This window comes from Herpailurus yagouaroundi, unplaced genomic scaffold, assembly GCF_014898765.1.
Source record: "Herpailurus yagouaroundi ecotype Mexico unplaced genomic scaffold, PumYag 28, whole genome shotgun sequence".
NCBI classification, from domain to species: Eukaryota; Metazoa; Chordata; class Mammalia; order Carnivora; family Felidae; genus Herpailurus; species Herpailurus yagouaroundi.
In genome coordinates this window covers 42,394,282-42,411,884 of record NW_024412376.1, presented here as the reverse complement: position 1 = coordinate 42,411,884, position 17,603 = coordinate 42,394,282, and the positions used below count along the sequence as shown (strand labels likewise).

Below are 17,603 nucleotides of genomic sequence, written 5' to 3'. Positions count from 1 at the left end.
TAAATGGATTCATAAAGGTTTTGACCAAATTTATGAATGTCAGAGCCATAAACGGCTACTGAGAGTACACCTGACCTTTAAGGTTAATGTCAGGGAGGAAAACTGTGTCCTTTCCTGGCAAATCCCTCAAGGCCCCTGTTGTCAACACAATATTGGGTTGGATGGAACACCAGGCTTGCCTGGCAGAGCAGTTCTTAACTGATGGGTATCTGGGCCAGATGAACATTCATCTCTTCAAAGGAAACATAAATGAAAAATGTTCCACTTTAAACAGGAAGCTTGATGAAATGCTCCTTCAGACGCTATTATTTATGTATCAGAGCAAAACAAGAGGAAAAATGTTAGTTCTGGAGTCAGAAGAAAGCAAGGTTTGAATCCAGGCCATGCCACTGAATGGGCCCTGGTGCAAGTTACTTACTTTTCTGCGCTCCGCTTTCTCACACGTGAAGTGGGGAGAATCGTATCCATGCTGCAGGTACTTCACTGAGACTTAGATAAGAAAACACTTTGTACACTGAAAAACAAAAAATACGTATTATGATGTAGTGATAGCCAGTTTTAAGCAAATCTCACTCACTTTGGAAGAGGGTCTGTGAGACATGTGAAGACAGAGCAACCCCTGCTTTATTTTTTCTGGAGAGAATAGATAACACTATTTAAAAAGTACTCAAGACCCATGTCAGATGTTAACTCCCCAAGGCAGAGTTTCTTTCTCCTCTAAATTTCCAGAAACATTCAGTCATTCTCAAAGCATTTGTATTATTATTTATCAGATTACTCATCTTCTTCATTTAACTGTAAGCCCCTCTAAGACAGAAGACTTCTCCAATTCATCTTTGCATCCCTAATATTTATCATAGTTCCTGATATACAGGTGGCATTCAATAGATGTTGAATAAATTACTCCATGTGTGGCTGATCCTGTTGTCTCCACTTTACAACAGTAGGATTAAGAAATGATTCAACTATAAAACGAAATAATTTAAAAGTGGCTAAGGTACAAAACCAACAGCTTTCCAAATTTCTAGACTTCAGTCTCTAACTCTGTAATTTGGGAATAATAACATCTTAGTTCTATTTGCACAAGAAAGAAAAAGAAAAAATCTAACCAAAGAGGTGAAAAATCTATACACTGAAAACTATAGAAAGCTTATGAAAGAAATTGAAGAAGACACAAAAAAATAGAGAAAGATTCCATGCTCCTGGATAGGAAGAACAAATATTAAAATGTTGATACTCCCCAAATAAATCTACATATTCAATGCAATCCCTATCAAAATAACACCAGCATTCTTCACAGAGCTAGAACAAATAATCCTAAAATTTGTATGGAACCAGAAAAGGCCCCAAATAGCCAAAGCAATCTTGAAAAAGAAAACCAAAGCAGGAGGCATCACAATCCCAGACTTCAAGCTATACTACAAAGCTGTAATCATCAAGACAGTATGATACTAGCACAAGAACAGACACTCAGATCAATGGAATAGAATAGGGAACCCAGAAATGGACCCACAAACGTATGGCCAACTAATCTTTGACAAAGCAGGAAAGAATATCCAATGGAATAAAGACAGTCTCTTCAGCAAGTGGTACTGGGAAAACTGGACAGCGACATGCAGAAGAATGAACCTGGACCCCTTTCTTACACCATATACAAAAATAAACTCAAAATGGATAAAAGACCTAAATGTAAGACAGGAAGCCATCAAAATCCTTGAGGAGACAGCAGGCAAAAACCTCTTTGATCTTGGCCGCAGCAACTTCTTACTCAACACATCTCCGGAGGCAAGGGAAACAAAAGCAAAATGAACTACTGGGACCTCATCAAAATAAAAAGCTTCTGCACAGAGAAGGAAACCATCAGCAAAACTAAAAGGCAACCGACAGAATGGGAGAAGATATTTGCAAATGACATATCAGATAAACGGTTAGTATCCAAAATCTACAAAGAACTTACCAAACTCAACACCCAAAAATCAAAGAATCCAGTGAAGAAATGGGCACAGGACATGAATAAACACTTCTCCAAGGAAGACATCCAGATGGCCAACCGACACATGAAAAAATACTCCACATCACTCATCATCAGGGAAATAAAAATCAAAACCACAATGAGATACCACCTTACACCTGTCAGAATTGCTAACATTAACAACTCAGGCAACAACAGATGTTGGCGCGGATGCAGAGAAAGAGGATCTCTTTTGCACTGTTGGTGGGAATGCAAACTGGTGCAGCCACTCTGGAAAACAGTATGGAGGTTCCTCAAAAAACTAAAAGTAGAACTACTCTATGACCCAGCAATTGCACTACTAGGCATTTATCCAAGGGATACAGGTGTGCTGTTTCGAAGGGACACATGCACCCCCATGTTTATAGCAGGACTATCAACAATAGCAAAGTATGGAAAGAGCCCAAATGTCCATAGGACAAAAATCCTATGACTTCACTCATATGAGGACTTTAAGAGTCAAAAGAGATGAACAAAAGGGAAGGGAAACAAAAATAATACAAAAACAGGGAGGGGGACAAAACAGAAGAGACTCTTAAATATGGAGAACAAACTGAGGGTTACTGGAGGGGTTGTGGGAGGGGAGATGGGGTAAATGGGTAAGGGGCACTAAGGAATCTACTCCTGAAATCATTGTTGCACTATATGCTAACTAATTTGGACGTAAATTTTAAAAAATAAAAAATAAAATTAAAAAAAATAAAAAATGAAAAGAAATATTTACAAAAGGCACATACTTGAATTCCTAAAATCACATCCCTACCTAAAAATACAGTTTGTATCCTTTGAAATAAGATGGACATAATTTTTTACCATAACATCAAATTTCTGTTAAGTACAAGACTGCAGAGAATCTAATCACCACCATCATCTTCTTCAAAGAGAAAACCTTCAGCTCTGTTACCTGCAGAAGTCAATAAAGGGATCAAAATGAATGTGAAACTGCAAACTTCATATTTAGCCCATGACATGAACCAACAGTTGCAGATATTTAGATTTTTTTAAATATCTAGGAACTTTTCTCTTGCAACTCATAAAATTAGAAAGGTAAATAGGAAGTTAAACAAGTATGCATGCCAACAATACATAGAAAGAATTATATACCACAACCAAGTGGAATTTATCCCAGGTATTCGAGTCTGTTTTACTTGCAGATGACATGATACTCCATATAGAATACCCTAAAGACTCCACCAAAAAAACTACTAGGAACTAATAAATGAATTCAGTAAAATTGAAGAACAAAAATATCAATATACAGAAATCCACTACATTTGTATACACTAATAATGAAGTAGCAGAAAGAGAAATTAAGAAAAAAGCCCCATTTATAACTGCACCAAAAATAATAAAATATCTAGGAATAAACTTAACCAAAGAGGTGAAAAACCTGTACACTGAAAAGTATAAGACACTGATGAAAGAAATTGAAGATGACACAAACAAACAAAAAGATAATCCATGCTCATGAGTTGGAAGAACAGATATCATTAAAAAGTCCACACTACTCAAAGCAATCTACAGATTTAATGCAACCCCTATCAGAATACCAATAGCATTTTTCACCAAACTAGAACAAATAATCCTAAAATTTGTATGGAATTACAAAGACCCCAAATAGCAAAAGCAATCTTGAAAAAGAAGAACAAAACTTGAGGTGTCACAATCCCAAATATCAAGATATACTACAAAGCTATAGTAATCAAAACAGTATGGTACTGTCACAAAAAGAGACACATAGAAGAATAGAACAAAATATAGAGAGCCCAGAAATAAACCCATGATTAAGTGACCAATTATTCTTTAATAAAGGAGGCAAGAATATGCAATGGGAAAAAGTCTCTTCAACAAATGGTGTTGGAAAAACCGGACAGCCACATGCCAAAGAATGAAACTGGACCATTTTCTTACACCACACACAAAAATAAACTCAAAATGAATTAAGGACCTAAATGTAAGATCTGAATCTATAAAAATCCTAGAAGAGAGCACAGGCAGTAATTTCTCTGACATCAGTCATGCAATATTTTTCTAAATATATCTCCTGGGACAAGGAAAGCAAAAGCAAAAATAAACTCTAAGAAGGACTACATCAAAATAAAAAGCTTCTACAAAAAAAAATCAACAAAACTAAAAGGCAACCTACTGAATGGGAGAAGCTTTTTGAAAATAATATTTTTAATAATGAGTTACTATCCAAAACATGTAAAGAACTTATACAACTCAACATTAAAAAACCCACAAATAATCCAATTAAAAATGGGCAGAAGATATGAACAGACATTTCTTTAAAGAAGCAATCTTGGATGGCTCAATCGGTTGAGCGTCCAACCTCGGCTGAGGTCATGATCTCCTGAGTTGAGCCCCACGCTGGGCTCTGTGCTGACAGCTCAGAGCCTGGAGCCTGCTTTGGATTCTGTGTCTCCGTCTGTCTCTGCCCTTCCCCTGCTCATTCTCTCTCTCTCTCTCTTTCTCTCTCTCTCTCTCTCTCTCAAAATGATAAATAAAACATAAAAAAGAAGAAGACATCCATATGGCCAACAGACACATGAGAAGATTCTCAAAATCACTCATCATCAGGGAAATGCAAATCAATACCACAATGAGATGTCAGAATGGCTAAATTCAAAAACACAAGAAATAACAAGTGTTGGTAAGAATGTGGAAAAAAAGGGACACTTGGGCACGACCAGTGGGAATGCAAACTGGTACAGCCACTGTGGAAAACAATATGGATGTTCTTCAAAAAATTAAAAACAGAATTACCATATGATCCAATAATTCCACTAGTGGGTATTTACCCAAGGAATATGAAAACACTAAATTCAAATAAGATATATACACCCCTATGCTTATTGTAGTATTTTTATTTACAGATATGGAAGCAATCCAAGTATCCATCAATAGATGAATGGATAAAGAAGATGTGATATATTTATATGTATACACACACACACACACACACACACACACACATCACACACACACACCCCACAATGGAATATTAGCCATAAAACAGAAGGAACTCTTGCCATTTGCAACAACATGGATGGATCTAGAGGGTATAATGCTAAATGAAATAAGTCAGTCAGAGAAAGACAAATACTATATGATTTCACTCATATTTGGAATTTTAAAAACAAAACAGATGAACAAAGGAAAAAAGAGACAAACCAAGAAACAGATTCTTAACTATATAGAACAAACTGATGGTTACCAGAGGGGAGGTGGGTGGGTGCATGGGTGAAATAGGTGAAGAAAATTATTGTACACGTATCATGATGAGCACTGAATAATATACAGAATTACTGCATCACTGTGTTGTATACCTGAAACTAATATAACACTGTATGTTAATTATACTGGAAATAAAATTTTAAAAATCAATTTAATGTAACCCATCACATTAACAGGATATAAATGAAAAGTCACGTGATCATACCAATAAATGCAGAAAAACATTTCACAAAATCCAACACCTATTCATGATAAAAACTCTCAGTAAACTAATAGAGGGAAACTCCCCCAACTTGATGAAGAACATCTACAAAATATCTATAACTAACATCAAACTTAATGATGAGAAATTAGAAGCTTCTCACAAAGATCAGGAACAAGGGAGGGAGATCCCCTCTCACCATTCTCTTTCAACATTGTACTGGGAGTTCTAGGTAATAAGAAAAGAAAGAAAGGGAAGGGAAGGAAAGGAAAAGGTATACAGTTAGGAAGAAAGAATTAAAATGCCTTTGTTCACAGATGATCATCTACACAGAAAATCTGAAAGAATCAGCCACAACAAAATAACCTCCTGGAACTAACAAGCAAGTGTAGCAAGGTTACAATACAAGGTTAATATACAAAAGTCCATCTGTCTCCTGCATAACAGCAATGAACAAGTGGAATTTGAAATTTAAAAAAATACCATTTATAATAGCACCCCAAATTACTTAGGTATAAAGCTAACAAAATATGAACAAGATCTCTATGAGGAAACTATAAAAGTCTGATGAATGTAATCAAAGAACTAAATAAATGGAGAGATAGTCTATGTTCACTGACAGGAAGACTCAATATTGTCAAGATGTCATTTCTTTCAGACTTGATCTATAGGATCACAATCAAATCAATCCCAATCAATCAAATTGCAATCAAAATCCCAGCAAGTTATTTTGTGGATTATCAATAAATTGATTCTGAAGTTTATATGATGAGGTAAAACACCCAGAATAGTCATAACACTATTAAAGAAAAACAAAGCTGGAGGAATGACATTACCCAACTTTAAGATTCACTATGAAGCAAGCTATAATAATCAAGACAGCATGGTACTGGCCAAAGAACAGACAAATAGATCCATGGAACAGAATAGAGGGCCCAGAAATAGATTACCCATAAATATAGTCAACTGGTTTTTGACAAAGGAGCAAATATAAAACAGTGGGGCAAACATCATCTTTCCATCCAACTAGGCTGTAACAACTGGATATTCACATGCAAACAGATCGACTGAAACACAGACTTCATACCCTTCTCCAAAATTAACTCAAAATGGATAACAGACCTAGATATAAGGCACAAAACTATAAAACTCCTAAAAGATAACACAAGATAAAACCTGTGTGAGTTAGGTATAGCAATAACTTTTCAGATACAACACCACAAGTACAATCCATGAAAAAAAATAATGGGTAAACTGGACTTCATTAAAATTAAAAACTTGCGCTCTGTGAAAGACAATGTCAAGGGACTGAGAAGATAAGCCACAGACTGGGAGAAATATTTGCAAAAGACACATCTGATAAAAGACTGTTATTCAAGATACATAAAGGACTCTTTCAACTCAACAGTAACAAAACAAACAGACTGATTTTAAAATGAGCCAGGAGTGCCTGGTAGGCTTAGTCAGTTAAGTACCCAACTCTTGATTTCAGCCCAGGTCATGATCTCATCATCTGTGAGATCTCACCCCACGTCAGGCTCTGTGCTGACAGCATGGTGCCTGCTTGGGATTCTCTCTCTCCTCTCTCTCTGCCTCTCTCTCAAAATAAATAAATAAACATTAAATTTTAAAAAATGGGTCAAAGACCTTTAACAGATCCCTCACCAAGGAAGATATACAGACGGCAAATAAACATATGAAAATCTGTTTCACATCATATGTCATCAGGGAAAAACAAATTAAAATAACAAGATACCACTATCCACCTATTAGAATGGCCCAAATCCCAGAAAACTGGCAACACCAAATGATGGTAAGGACATGGAGAAACAGAAATTTTCACTTATTGCTGGTGGGAATGCAAAATGGTACAGTCACTTTGGAAGATAATTTGGCAGTTTCTTACAAAATAAAATATACTCTTATCGTAACATCCATCAATCATCCTTCTTGGCATTTACCCAAAGGACATGAAAACCTGTGTCCATACAAAAACCTGCATATAGATATTTACAGCAGCTTTATTCATGATTACCAAAACTTGGACACAAACCATGAAAAGACATAGAGGAACCTTAAATGCATATTACTCAATGAAAGAAGCCAATCTGAAAAGGCTACATACTATAGGATTCCAACATTCTGAAACAGGCAAAACTATTCCAGAGACAGTAAAAGGATCAGTGGTGGCCAAGGGTTGGGGTTGGGAAGAGATGAACAGGCAGAACACAGAGGGGTTTTAAGGCAGTGAAACTTCTCTGTATGATATTATAGTAACAGATGTATGTGAATATACATTTGTCCAAACCCATAGAATGAATGCAGAGCACTCAGCATGAACTGTAATATGCACTCTGAACTCTGAGTGATTGTGATGGAGGTCAGTGTAGCTCCAATTACAGCAAATGTACCACTCTGGTGGAGGATGTTGCTAACAGGAGGCTATGCACATGTGGGGGTCGGGGTCTTAAAAAATAATCTAATAAATAAATATGCAAGCACGTATGACGTATGATGTGTGTGTGTGTGTGTGTGTGTGTGCGTGTGTGTGTGTAATCCTTTCATTACTTTTAACGGTAGTTGAAAGGATGAGTGAAATGGGCCAATAGACCCCCAGATACCAGCATTTCCTGTGCACCCAGCCCCACCACTGCCTGCGTGAGACCATCTCCTGCCTGCTTAACTCAGCACGTTCCACTCAGCATTGGTTGCAAAGACAACCCTCTCTTCCTCTGAATTCTGAAAGGCTATCCACTAATATAAACGGTCTTGCTTGTCAAAGGGCCTGTAATGAATGTTTATTTCACATCTATTCTTCCTCAGCTTTTCTATAACCAGACTGACTTTGCTGCCCTCCGATTTCAGCCTTTTCATTCTCCAAGGCCAAATTTACATTGGTCGTTAATAATATCCTGGTTCGTTCTGACCAGCTACACACATAAACCTCTTCCACCTCTCTGCATCATAAACGCACCCTACACTAACTTTATTGTCATTATTTTCTGCTGTCAGTCTCATATTGGAATAGGCGACATTGCTCTACTTTGTCATGGTGAAAAGTTTATCCTGCAAATTTTCAGTTTCTTAGGTCTTCCGTGAATGGCTGTGCTTTTCTCATGTGTGCTTCCAGGCATCTCCAGGGCTCTGCATTTTAACTTCGTACTTCTAAAAGCATCTGTACAGAGATAATATTAATGTTATTGCAACAGACAGGCAGAGCCTCATTTCTCTCTGCTTTGACTGAAAATGCCTGTTCGTAGTGAAAATGTGCAGACACTGGCATTTTTGTGTGAGGTCTGAATGTGTGTGGGTCCAGCCATTGGCGGCAAGAAGAAATAAGATACAGCTGCCAGATGGTTTGGTTTAAAAAAAAAAAAAAGGACCAGTCAAATTGACTGGTGATCCACAACCATTAAAATTATTTTCCCAAAGGATCCTTTACTCTGAAGCTGGGAAAAACTCCTAAGTGCGCTCCCAGTTGCTTGGCACAGTGGGGGATCTGAAGGTCACTTATCTCTCCAAATAACTACTTACCCAAACATGTTGTGTGTTTTAAATTCTGGATACAACTGCTGATCATATTCAATGTTTTTCAACACCTGATTTAGAATCAGAGTAAGAAGACAGAAAGTAATAGAAAGACACTTGGATTTGGTGTTAAGTTCTAGTCTCTACCATTAATTGATGATCCTTACTGCAGCCCTAAGCCCCAGTTTACTCCTCTGTGTAATGGGGATAAAAAATCTGCTCTGACTAGGTCATAGTCATAAGGTTGTTTAAACAGTTCATGATAAAAATGCACGGGAATGAACTCTGTAAACTACCTAGTGCTACAGAATATAAGTTGTTGCCATACTATTAAAACAGAAGTTCCTGGGAAAACAACAACAGGAATCTATGAGTAGAATCAGCAGACTGGCTTTTGTAGATCATCCACACTGCAACTCTCATTGTGTTATTTTTATTAGCATGATTCTCCTTACGTTGTTTTCTCTATTTTTTTATCCCCAATCAACCCGAAAGCAGAGATGTCTTACAATAATAAATCATGTTTAGGAAAAAAAATCTGGTGCAAAGCAATGGTATTATAAATTTTCACCATGCACACTGGCAACAAGAATTTCAGTACAAAATAATTTATTGCCATCCCATTAGTTTATGTAACAGAGACGGTTACGCTGAGTCAACACTGCTTTTTCACTTTACACTTCCACTCAGTGTTTCCATGAGGGTCTCAGTGACCTCAGCCTAACTAATGAAGGTGCTGCCTTCCCACCAGGCCCTGCTCCTTACCTCTGGGTCTGCGGACTCTAAGCTCCTTAAGGTCAGTGACCTCTTCCCTCTGACCTCTAGCAGCCGACCAGCTCATTTTCTCCAGCGCAGTAGAATGGGGCTGAAACTTGCCACATGAGTGGGTGAGGCTGGCATCTCTTCTCCCCTAAGGCACTGCTGGTGGAGGCAACAGAGAGAGTCACATCCCACATCTGGTCAAGACTACACTCAACAGCTCCAGATTCCTGTGCCCATTAAATGCAGTAACTTTTTTCCTAAGAAATAATCAATGAGTAAATAAATGTAATGTCATTTGCCCTGAACGATGCTGTCCTCAACGTGAGGTTTCTCTACCGCCTCTGTACTGCAAATTTTGGAACAGCAGCATTAGGAACATTTTAAAAGCCAAACTGATGGAGCGCGCCCTGGGTTGCTCAGTCAGTTAAGCGTCTAACTCTTGATTTTGGCTCAGGTCATGACCTCACGGTTTGTGAGCATAAGCCCTGCATGAGACTCTGTGCTGATGACTTGGAGCCTGCTTGGGGTCCTCTCTCTATCCCTTTCTCTCTGCCTCTGCCTTTCTTTCTTTCTTTCTTTCTTTCTCTCTCTCTCTCTCTCTCTCTCTCTCTCTCCCCCTCTCTCAAAAATAAACATTTAAAAGCTGAAAGGAGCAAGTATCTTGCAGAGCTCTACAAATTACTACACATAGCACTACAATATTTTAAAATTTCTATTTCTAAGCTATTATTCCATCTCCAACAGAAGAAGCTCACTTTTTAACAGAAGTCTGCTATAATCACTAAGTGAACTACAACTCTGTAATCTTTAACTGAGTCCCTCATTAGGTCCTAACAACTACGGTCATATAAGTAACAATTATGACTTTTAAGAGAACCATGATATTGAGTAGCCATGAACATGAAACTATGAGGTTGTAATTATAAAATAAATGAGGCTTGGAGCACATTAAGAATTTCAATTAAAAACACACAATAAGGGAGACTGCCCCAGAATTATATTTGTCTAGTTGATCTGCAGCATTCATATTATGCAGCCTAACAAAACCTGGGAATAACAGAAGAAAAATGTGCAGTACTGAAATCACAAGAATTGAAGTCAAAATAAGTAAGTTCCATTCCAACGTCTGCCATTTGCTAGTCATGCGACACAAGACAAGTTACTTTGCTTTCTTGGATCCAGTCTGTTGGTCTATATAGTATCTCCTAGGTTGTCGTGGGATTGAAAAATATTATGACAGAAAGCGTACATTTTTATAAACTCTGCGTTCTCATTGTTTTTACTTATTTCTTTAAATGTTTACTTATTTATTTTGAGAGAGACAGTGCGTGCAAGGGGGCGAGGGGCAGAGAGAGGGAGAGAATCCCATTCTGCTTTTAAAACATGGTTTGCAAGAAATGGATTAAATCAGGAAATTCGCTTTGGTTATTTTGCTCTTTCTGAAGGCCGAGCTCTTCACACATACTTTTACTTTAATGACCTTATTCAAACAGGCATCCATTACCCCAAACAACGAGATCTTTGCAATGCAATTACCCACCACAAGGATAAGGCATTCTTCTCTTCAGGCAGATGCTACTTTATTGGTAAACTTTTTCAGGCACTTTATGAAAGTAACTTCAGACATGCTTTAGTTTTGAGGACAGGCTGTGACATGAACAATAAAAAAGCAAATTTTTAAATATGATAGGATGCCTCCCTGCTCACGTATTCAGACGCTGAAAGCCCAGCCAACTTGGGCAAAGGCGAGTAGCTTTCCAAGGCAATTGCTAAGCCTTAGTATCTGGAGCAACCAGCCACCTAATGTGAAATTCTTTTCATCTTCTCTCCACACTCCTGTGAAAACCAGGAGGATTTCTGAAAGGCACAGAGATTCTCAATCATTGCAACGAGGCAGCTTTCTTCTAGTTAGAGCTCATGAGAGGAAGGACAATTTCCTGTTAAACATACACAGAAGATGACAGGGAAGGAGGCGAGCTGATGGCACGAAATACATATGCAAACCCTCCCTCGGAAGCTTGCTTTTCACTATCTTGTACAAAGTTAATGGAAACCAGGGAACTACCATTCCAGAATCGTCGCCCCTTTAATCCTTAATAACCAAATAAAAATGGGCAGCCTGTATTCAGGAGCAGCTCTAGCAAGCAGATCTCCTGGAGACAAGGCTCCCTACAGACTTTCCCTTGATCTTAAAGCTTAACTTGAAACATTTATATGCACGGAGCACCTGGCCAGGAGATGTGAGAAGGCCTTTTTTTCACCTTGGCTCTATTTCTTTCTTTAATAATGAATTCTCAGCTTGCTTTCTTTCCCTTCCTGGAAACTGATTTCATTCTAAATAATGTTTTTTGTTCTTTCTTAATAGTTTAAGAAAAGCAAGACAAACTTGAAAACCCCCCATTAACACCCATCAGGTTCCCTGCCTGCCGATCAGTATCATCTTTGCTTTAGGAACGATGAAGCGGAAGTCAGGGTAGGTTAATTCCAATCAGGTTGAGAGCTTCTTTTGTTTGAATTCAAAGGACTCAGGTTAACCTATTATGCAATTTAGTATCAACTGGCTACACAGATCGTCTGTCTTCACACACCTCACTGGGTGAAGAGGTGATGAGCTCAGTAACCTGATGGTACTGGCTTAAATCCTCAGGAGTCTGAATTACGTCAGACATTTAACCCAGGAGGAAAGCTGGTCCTGAAATGGTACGGCCATCTGGGTCACATCCTCAACAAGGATACAAGGCATTTAATAGCGAACATACACACAGACTCAGCTATACAGCGCTTCTCCCAAACCAGGTCAAACCCAAGACAGAAACCGCACAGCTACTTTGAAACAAATGTATTTAAAGAAAGGAGTAGTAGTTCGTAAGTAACCTCTCTCCGCCCTTTCCTACTTCCTCCTACAAAATATGTTTCAGGAGATTTACCCAACGATACACACAATACAAAAGGATACCATAAGCAGTTGAAATCGGAGCAAAGGGGGAAATAGGTGAAAAAGCAAATGCCAAAGAAGTTATTTCATTTCCTATTACATTTAATCACATTTAATTACATATTCTATGTATGTAAACGAGAACCATTCACTCCTGTGCAGCTGCTGGAAGGTAGAAGGTGTAAACCTGTGGATTGCAGACCCTCGTGCAGTGCCTCTCATTGCCGGGGGTCCCCACACCTCCAGCCTCACCTGCTCTGAGCTCACTCTCCACTCCTGAGTAATGCTTCTATAAAGCAAACTGGATCGGGTCTTATTCCCACTCGCAGCACGTTGACGGCTTCCTGCTGTATTTGGGGTAAGGTCAGAATTCCTCCCTGTAGCTTACACAGTTCTCATGACCGGGCCCCTCACTGCTCTCAGCCCCGTCTCGGGGTCCCCTGCCACTCCGCCCTCCCCTCCGGCCACACCAAATCTCTGTCAGCAATTCCCATGTGCCCTTCCCTGCACAGCTTGGCCTCTCCACTGGGTGAACTTGCACTTCTTCCTCCAGTTCTGAGTTCATCTCCAGTTTATGTGCTCCTGAAACATGCCGCCCCCCCCCCCACTCCTCCCTCATCATGGCATCTGTCACACTTTACCATTTACTTAACAGCTTGCTTCTGCTGTCTGGTTTAACACTCTCTGACAATAGGAACCAGGTCTAGGTTGCTCTGTATTTTATTCCCGGTATCTAGCGGAGAGTGCTTGATGTACGATTACTGTTTAACTGTATGTTATTATTTGTTGAGTGAATAAATAATAACAACAATAACCAACATCTATTAAGCATTGACCAGGAGCCACAAAAGACGCCCAATGTCTTCCTTTAATTACCTTTGTGAGAAAAAAAGAACTACTCTTCACAGTAAAGTCACGAGGCAGATTATTACCATCTTCATTGTACAGACGAGGAAACTGAGGCTTCTCATGTCACCATGGGTGCTAAGCTGCAACCTGGGCCTTTCTGATTCTCAGGTTTGAGCTCTAACCACTACCTTATACCACCTTTCTAATGATGTATGATGCTTCCTTACAGCCTAAACAAAAAAGGAACAACGCTCAGTTACAATATTTATAGCATCTAAAAAACAAAACAAAACAAAAACAAAAAACATGCACCAACAGTTGGGGAGAATCATGGCTTTTCCTAGATTCCGAAACTTAGAATACTTTCTCCCCTGGGTCATTCTCCAGTGTCCTGATTTTGTGGATGGCAGCCTGGGAATCCCTGCCGTGAGTAAAAGAGCAGATTTTATAGAGCCTCTTCCTAGAATGTCCCTCAGTACATGCCAGGGGCACCCATAAAAGCATACGAGAGTCTGTTCTCTACCAGGGAAAATACACAGTTCTCTGATCTGGCTTAAACCAAGAGCTTAGTTAATTCCCCAACATCAAACCTAGCAAATACTCATGTTGTTGTTTCAAGACATTTTCCCCTTGGGAAGAGAGGGGAAGCAGACAGCCGGTGGGTAAGAAAGGCAAGGACCAGGACCGGTGGCCCTCTCTGACCTGGGAGAGTAATGACCTGTGTGCAGGGAACTGGCTTTGCCAGTTGGGTCTTGCTGTGGGATCTCGGAAGAAGAAGAAAAAAAAAAAAAAAAAAACTGGTGTCTGGGCCCAGTTTCCTTCTCTGCAACCAGGAGACCCCGGTGTTGAGAGTCCTTGCTGATCTAACGTTCCCTCGGTGGCCGCGCTCCCCAGGCGGTGCCATCTTCTGTGGTTTTGTTTAGAAGTGAAAACCCTGTTCGCCATCTAAAAGCTTACGTTCGTTTGGGTCTCGGTCATCAACACAGAGAAAGAACTAACCAAGCAATTCTTGCTACCCTCTGTGTGCTGCCACAGAGGTGAAAAGCCCTTGGCCACAGAAAATCACACACACACATACACACACACTACCTCCTGAAAGGAACAATCCAAATGACAGCCCTGCCTTAGTTTAAAGCTAGGTTCTCTTTTCTGCTTATTATGGATCTTTGGTAAGAAATACAATTGCTGAGAAGTCTGTTTTGCTTGCTGTTTGCTACGAGCATTGTGAGGCCTTTCCTGAATGTAACCCGCTGTGTAGTAGAATGGGTTGTAAAACTTCCTAAATGTAGTCTGATAGGTAATGGAATGAGTGATTGTACATAAACTAACCGGCATTTCTTGCTTCTGTAAACCTGCTTGCTTAGCACATTCCTCACCTACCCCCTTCCCCCTTTTTCCTCCCGCCAGGAGTAACGGACAAAGCCTTCCCGCCAAAGGACAAAGGACGCCCAATCAGAGAACAACAAATGTCCTTACTTTAAAACCACCTAATCAGGCCCCTCATAATTTGAAACCTCCCCTGTGCTATTTGTCTCTGTCTATAAAAACGCTGTACCAACCCTGATCGTGGCCTCTTGCGTCACCGGCGACGAGTGCGCAGAGGACCAGGTTCGAACCTGCAATAAACGACCCTTGCCGCTTGGCTTTGACTTACGACTCTGGTGGTCTTTTGTGGGAGGTTTTGGAACTTCGGGCATTACACTCCTTTTCTAATGGGTGTAACTGGCCCCTTTAGGATCCAGTGCCATTTGCACATTTGCTTTCTGAGTCGGCCGGAAGAGTTGTTTCTGAAGCAACTACGCCTTTACCAATTATTGCTGGTCTGTGCTCCCTACCTGGGAAGCATTTCTCCCTAAAACCCGATTATGGCTGTGTTGCTCCAACTTATCTGCAGCACTGTGAATGGAAATCTTAGATTTTGTGAAGAGAGAAGTCTGTAAAGGAAGCAAATTTTCCCTTTAATCACCTCATTGTAACATCTCAGCAAAATCAGTGAAATATGTTAGTCTTTTCCATTTAAAGCCATGTATCTACGCATGTGTTTTTAAAAATACACACTTCTTGTCTAGTAGACATTTGCAGTTATTTTCCAACTTTTAAATTACCCTCATAAAACGGCTCTGCAGTGAGCAAACAGTGGAAAGTCTTTGAACAAAACAGACTCCCTCTTCCCAAGAAGACATGACAAAAACTATTATACACAAAAAAATCTGAAAACTCCAGGATAAGAGAGGCTGGAATCTTCAGACTATTTACAACCCACTTGTTTGTTTTTAAGGGATTTGTTAAGGAAATGAGTCTCATTCTATCAACTGGGAGTGAACAAAGCCGCCCACTTACAGGACATGCAATTTTCTTCCTGCTAGGCAACCACAACACTTAGAATTATTCAACAGTAGGTTTATACTATATTTCTACGTATGATTTTCAGTATATTCTTCTGAATTTCTTTTAACTCAACATTTACTAGTTATTTAACATCATCTTGTTTTCAGTCCAATCCTCCATAAATAAAGGAAATGGTAAAAAGTTCAAAACAATTCGGAAGAAAAAACTGAGCTAGTTGAGAAATACGTTCAAACTTCAAAAGCGAAATGACAAACACATAAAACAAAGGAATTTGGTATGTTTGCCTTGGCAAAAAAAAAAAAAAAGGGGGGTGTTCTATATTTTTTTAGTAAGAAAAAAAAAATAATCCCTTAAATTTGTGAAGGGAAATTTAGGTTAGACTTCTAAAGAACACAATCTTCTTGTGTGAAAGGCAGTATGTATACTGACTCTAGGGGAATTGAAACTCAGTAGATCCTCATCTTAGGGAGGGAGGAGGCAGACCTCTGAAACAAAGCTGCATCTCCAAGAAGCATCGTGGAATGCAGTTAATGATTTCTGAAAGTCAGTTCCTTCCAGCCCTAAGGACTGGCAACTCACCCGCCATTTAGTAAACAGCCCTTACTTAGTGGAGGGTGGCCTAGTGCCTTAAAAGAATAAGCACATCTCTCATGGTCCCTGCTCATCTGTACATACAGACCTCAAAAACCTTTGGTGCTGAATTAATGCCAAGGGTCTCACTTAATGCCACTTAAGTGGCACAGCCCGTCTTCCATTAGTGGCAGGTAAGGAGAGGCCCCATTTCTTTTTTAGCAACCAGATTTACAAGCAAAAAGAAAAATTGCCCATGCTCATCCCAAACTTTTCGAAAGCTTGTCAAAATAAGGGACAGTGGAAGCACACAACATAACAAAATGCAAACACCAAACCTAGTCCTTCGAAAAAACTCCTCAGCATTCCCTACGTGGTTCAATCACGCTGCTCATTAAACAAGTCATTTTAATACTCACTGTCAGACCAATCTTCCAGGTGCCAGGATTTCCTTTTGAAGACGGAACGTACGCTATGGGCCAGCTTTGCAGAAAGGTAAACATATGGAAACCAGAACAGGCTTTTCTGGTGCTTAAGATCTGGCACCTTCTAAATTTAGAGGCCTCCCCCTCTCTTTTTCTGGTTTAAAATATTTTTAAAATTTATTTTATTTTAATTTTTCAGTTTGCACAGAAACAAGGCGCTGTGAAACACACCTCAAGTGTCTTTTAAAAATTAAAACAGGATTGATTTGTAGTGTCAGTGATTCCTGCTAATCAAAATCACTGACAATTTTTCAGGAGGGAAGAGGTACGGTTTAACTCTCTCACTAGAGAGCACTGCTTCCTTTTTCTGTTTTGATCTAAATCTGAATATTTTCCTACAGATAATTCTCTTGCATTTTTTAAGGGAGAGGAACAGGGAATAAAACTCTCAGAAAATAAATGTTTATTTGGACACACAGATTCCTCTGGCTGGGCCTAGAGACACAGCGGCCCTCCAGGTCCCTCTGCTGGCCCGGCTAAGGGGGCGCTTCTTTCCTAAGTGCAGGTTCAAAGTCTCCAGCATCTAAGTTAAAACTTTCACAGTAGAATGTTCTGTTTACTCCGTTCCTGCTGCCAAGGACCAGCACTGGGATGCAGGAAGTGGTGAGTGTGGATACCACTTATGACAAGAAAAACAAGCATCTGTCCAGATGAGGATTCTTCTAAGTTGTGTAG

At 39.4% G+C, this 17,603-nt stretch overlaps 1 protein-coding gene across 2 annotated transcripts in view; it reads right to left on the bottom strand.

Annotated features, from left to right (window-relative positions):
* The window catches only part of TTC29 (tetratricopeptide repeat domain 29), a 431,955-nt gene that overhangs the window by 409,079 nt on the left and 5,273 nt on the right, over positions 1-17,603 (bottom strand). For both annotated transcript variants that reach the window (XM_040472852.1, XM_040472844.1), the window contains exons 2-3: positions 9,744-9,896; positions 419-514 (exon numbers count right to left, since the gene is read on the bottom strand). The gene's annotated coding sequence lies outside the window, so the exon portion shown is untranslated. The remainder of the gene's footprint in view (positions 1-418; positions 515-9,743; positions 9,897-17,603) is intronic.